This window comes from Pristiophorus japonicus, chromosome 4, assembly GCF_044704955.1.
Source record: "Pristiophorus japonicus isolate sPriJap1 chromosome 4, sPriJap1.hap1, whole genome shotgun sequence".
In the NCBI taxonomy this organism is placed as follows: Eukaryota; Metazoa; Chordata; class Chondrichthyes; family Pristiophoridae; genus Pristiophorus; species Pristiophorus japonicus.
In genome coordinates, this window is record NC_091980.1 from 113,750,839 (window position 1) to 113,756,317 (window position 5,479).

At 44.2% G+C, this 5,479-nt stretch overlaps 1 long non-coding RNA gene across 1 annotated transcript; it reads right to left on the reverse strand.

Annotated features, from left to right (window-relative positions):
• Positions 1-2,701: 2,701 nt before the first annotated feature.
• Positions 2,702-3,882, reverse strand: LOC139262142 (uncharacterized). The gene is made up of 2 exons (XR_011592912.1): positions 3,393-3,882; positions 2,702-3,122 (listed from the first exon to the last, which is right to left on the reverse strand). It is a non-coding gene; the product is annotated as an uncharacterized lncRNA (long non-coding RNA).
• Between the last annotated feature and the right edge of the window lie 1,597 nt (positions 3,883-5,479).

Consider the following 5,479-nt stretch of genomic DNA (forward strand, 5'->3'; position numbering starts at 1 on the left):
GAATGGCAGAACAGGTTTGAGGGGCTGAATGGCCAACTTCTGTTCCTATGTTAGCTCTTTTCATCCCTGTGGGGCAGCAAATCAGCTATTGCAATGTGAGCTTGGGCTCGAGATCACAGCTGCTCTGCTCCCTGATGCTTTTCTCAGTGCTAAATCTGATGCCGTTGCGTTCAGAGTGGACTCTGTGCAGCACGAGGGAATTTCTGATCTCACAACAGTTTTAACCGAATCAGGAATTCCTGCCTGCAGCATAGGGCACAGAGTTTGCTCAACAACAAAGCAACAGTGTTGGGTGTGAGCTGGAGCTGGAACCAATGGTGTAAATTGCATCAGGGAGTGAGCGTAGTCTGCTGTGAGCTCGGGAGAGGAAAACAATTGGGGTGATTTTAACCCTACCAGCCTGCCCGCTTCACGCTGATCATGATTTTAACCTGCTCTTTTGAGCGGGTGACAAAGGCACTCACCTGAAGCAGGAGGAGTTTGAGTGTAAATAGGCAGATCTGGCTTCGATTATGTCATTGGCCCCCGACAGCAATTTGAACTCTGGCCTGAGTGGGGAAACCACTGCAGCCTTTCCGCCAGTTGCGGACACTGGGAAGAGGATCCAAGACCAGGAAAGGCCATTTAAGGTGAGTTTTTTTAAACTTTATTTGTGGGGCAGGAGAAGGAGGAGGGGGAGTGCTCCTCAGGGCCTCACAAGGAATGTTTAGGCCTCCCTTACCCTGGGCCCCCCTTCCTTCTCGCGAGACCCTCCTGAAACCACCTTCACATGACGTATCCTTTTGCCGGCGAACCTTTTGTTGGTGCCAGCCGCTGCTTCCTGCCGCCTGAATGGCAGCTTCTGCCCATTGCTCAGCTGCCGCCTTCTGCCTGTTTCAGGCAGATAACTAACCGGCAGCCTGCATATGAGACCCAGGAGTTAAAATTATCCAGGTCTTGCATTTCTGACATTTGGTGCATTTGGCTGAAGTACATATTCCCTCCAACATTTTACGGGGAATGTACGTCCCCAGACCACCCTAGAAATGCATTCGCCAATGGGCGACATCATTTAGAAGGACTCTAAAGTTCTAAATTTGCTGTCTACACCACTGCAGAGTGTATATGTATCTAGATAATATTGGAAACTAACATGTTTTAGTGGTATTGCATTCTAAATGGTCACAAGTTACTTATGATACCTGTCATCAGCAGCACTGGACATTGTGTTTCAGCATCAGTCTTAACCTCCCAGTACCACAGCAATGTGATATGGGAGTCCGCCATCTTCACAGAGAAACACAACTGAATGAATTGCTGCTTTGGGGTACTGTAGTGCTGAAATTCATATCGGTTGGGAGCAAGATTAGTAACCCTGCCAGAACCTAGTCTCCTGTGACTCATAACAGCTGCCAGAGATAGAAGAACTTTATCCATCTGCCTCGGTTGGATGTGAATTGAAACACACTCTGCCACCAACTCTCACACTGCACTCTTAGAATGAAACTTGGCAGGCATTATTAAGGCACTGTCCTTCAAAAATAAAGGTTGATCACTAATGATAAAGCACGAGCAACTGTTTTAAATGAATAATATCAGTGCCAATGATAAAAGCTGTGTTTCATTCAGCAAATAATAAGGGCAGATCTAAGCACAAAGAATCAAGTTTAGTGGGTAGGAATTTAATTTGATCTTTCTGTTCTACTTGTGAGGCTTGCAACTATTTCACACCATAATGCAGCTTCCATAAGCATGTCTGTATCACTTATGAATCAAAACTTAACCTTATGCATCTAGTGAATGGGTTGTATGGTCATCAGGGTTAGTTTTATCGCTGGATTATAGAATCACAGAGTCGCTATAGCACAGTAGGAGGCCATTCGGCCCATCAAGTCTGTGTCGGCTCTCTGCAAGAGCACTTCAGCTAGTCCCAATTCCCTGCCCTTTCTTCGTAGCCCCGTAATTGTTTTTCCTTCAGGTACTTATCCAATTCCCTTAAGAAAGCCACGATTGAGCCTGCCTCCACCACCCTTTCAGGCAATGCATTCCAGATCCTAACCACTCGCTGCATAAAAAATGTTTTTCCTCATGTCGCCTTTGGATCTTCAACCAATCTATGTCCTTGGGTTCTCGACCTGTCTGCCAATGGGAACAGTTTCTCTCTATCTACTCTGTCTGGACCCCTTATGATTTTGAACACCTTTATCAAATCTCCTCTCAATCTTCTTTGTTCTAAATAGAACAACCCCAGTTTCTTCAGTCTATCCACGTAACTGAAGTCCCTCATCCCTGGAACTATTCTTATAAATCTTTTATGCACCCTCTCTGAAGCCTTCACAACCTTCCTAAAGTGGGTTGACCAGAATTGGACACAATACTCCAATTGTAGCCGAACGAGTGTTTTATAAAAGGTACATCATAACTTCCTTGCTTTTGTACTCTAGGCCAGGATAGATACAGAATATCTACTCTAATCTTATTTCTCCAATACATAAAAAAGACATCATGCTGACAGACCATATATTCCAGGCTAAACTACAAATTACCCAGAAGCCAGTTAAATCAGGAAATAAGTACGTAACCCTCACTGGTACATGAAATGGGTTTCTGAGTTTAGCTTAACAAGCTTTTGGGACAGGAGACCAAATCTATCTGTCACAACCTGAGTTGGCCATAAATGGTTAAAACACTTTAGGGTCAGACAGAATTATTAAATACCATGTTCAAAACAATCACTTTATTTTCTAATAACATAGTTCCCATTTATTGCACAAACATTTGCACACACGTTCATATTATAAGTTGAACAAGCATAATCTGGGCTTTATATCTACAACAGGACATAGTTACATTTATTGGGCAACCATTTCTCACACAACAATGTTAATCACTTTTACAATATAAGATTTGGGCTTGCTTCTGTTTCTGCTTCACCAGGTTATTCATTTGAGGTGCTAGTTTTGTTGTGAACAGCAGAGCAGTGAGCCTTGAGTCAGGTGGGACTTCTGCAAATTCATTTATGAAAATATTTCAACTCATATATGCTGCTGCACCATGACAGCATGCACTGGGTGTGACAGCCCAGCCCTCCAAATTGCTCTGACAGGTGTTTGTAGAATACTGACACACCCACTGAATCGAAACTCTTTTGAGTTCACCTGTGAAAACATAAAAACAATAAACGGTGCCACCCGACCTGGGTGACACTCCAGACATTTACAAGGCCCTTTTTTTCCCCCCTTTTTTTTGTGTTTTTCTTTTTTTTTTGGTTTTTTTTTTGGGCACTAAAATCACAATTTTCCCCAGTGCCCCCTATAAAAGGGAAGGGGGACACTAAAAGCACCGGCAATTAAAACAACTTAAACTTTAAAACGTAAAATCAAATTAAAATTTGGTTACCCACTGAATCGAACCTGCTCTTCAGCTGACCACTTCATTGTCGCTTGATTAATTCTGATTGGATCTTTGGTGGGCAACCAACATTGAAAGTGAAAGGGTTTATAATCATCGTCTGTTCTGACAACATGTCCCCTGACGATCACTAGAGGAAAAAGTACGAGACAAACTAACGGGATTAAAGGCGGACAAGTCCCCTGGACTTGATGGGCTGCATCCTACAGTCTTAAAAGAAGTGGCTGCAGAGATGGTGGGGCCGAAATTCAGCCCCCCAAAAATGCCTTAGTGCCGGAAAACAGCGATCACGTGGCAGAGTCAAATGGCTGGCGCTCACAAAATTCTCCGAGGTGCTTTTTCCGGTAGTCCGCACTTCTGCCCTGCTGCTGACGACCCCTCCGAAGTGCATCATCAAAGCGCACACCGCCGATCTCCCGCACCTCAACCTAAATTCAGGGGGAAAAAATCTTCGGGCCACCAAACGGTGTCCCCCGACTGTTTTTTCTGCACTGTGTGTGTGACGTGGCTGTACGGCCATCATTCAAGGGGAGGGCACACTGCTGCGGCCGCCATTTCATTTTTTTGGTCGGCCGACTCCCAGGGCGGCCTGATAATTATGCCCCAAGGTTCGGCCAGGGAGGGTTTCAGCCAACAGGCAGCCTGGCATCCCCTCTTGGCTGAAACCCTCCCTGGTAGCCCAGTGGACCCAACTAAAAGAATCGTAGAGTTTGCAGCGGCTCTCCCCTTTTAAGTGAAGGGGAGAGACATGGTGACGCACAAGCGTCCACTTCGTCTTCTGCCCCTCTAGTGTGCTCACTGCTGCACTACTGCCCCCATTATGACTGACTTACGGTCCACTCGAAAAAAAATGACAAAGAGCTAAATTTCGAGCAAGAGGCCACCTCATCCACAGTGGCGATGAAAACACATCATAAGCGGTATGTGTGACCTGTTTCAGGCGACGGTGAATTTCTACCCCAGTGGATGCATTGGTTATAATCTACCAAAATTTCCTGGATTCTGCAGAGGTCCCAGTGGATTGGAAAACCGCAAATGTACTTAAGAAAGGAGAGAGACAGAAAACAGGCAACTATAGACCAGTTAACCTAGCATCTGTCTTTGTGAAAATGCTGGAGTTCATTATTAAGGAAGTAGTGGCAGGACATTTAGAAAATCATAATGCAGTCAAGTAGAGTAAGCATGGTTTTATGAAAGCAAAATCATGATTGAAAAATTTGCTGGAGAACCAGTAGATATCGTGTATTTGTATTTCCAGAAGGCATTCGATAAGGTGCCACATAAAAGGTTACCGCACAAGATAACAGTTCACGGGATTGGGGATAATATATTAGCATGGATAGAGGATTGGCTAACTAACAGAAAACAGAGAGTCGGGATAAATGGGTCAGTTTCAGGTTGGCAAACTGTAATTCGTGTGGTGCCACAGGGATCAGTGATGGAGCATCAACTATTTACAATGTAGATTAATGACTTGGATGAAGGGACTGAGTATAATGTAGCCAAATTTGCTGATGATACAAAGATAGGTGGGAAAGCAAATTGTGTGAAGGACGCAAAGAATGTGCAAAGGGATATGGACAGGCTAAGTGAGTGGGTAAAAATCTGGTAGATGGAGTATAATGTGGGTAAATGTGAGGTTATCCACTTTGTTAGGAAAAATAAAAAAGCAAATTATTATTTCAATGGGGAGAGATTACAAAATGCTGAGGTACGGAGGGAACTGGGGGTCCTTGTACATGAAACACAAAAAGTTAGCATGCAGGTACAGTAAATGAAATGTTGGCCTTTATTGCAAGGGGGATGGAGTATAAAAGTAGAGAAGTCCTACAACTGTACAGGGCATTGGTGAGACCACACCTGGAGTACTGCGTACAGTTTTGATCTCCGTAATTAAGGAGGGATATTCTTGCATTGGAGGCAGTTCAGAGAAGGTTCATTAGGTTGATTCCTGAGATGAAGGTGTTGTCTTATAAAGAAAGGTTGAGCAGGTTGGGCCTATACTCATTGGAGTTTAGAAGAATGAGAGGGGATCTTATTGAAATGTGTAAGATTCTGAGGGGGATTGACAGTGTGGATGTAGAGAGGA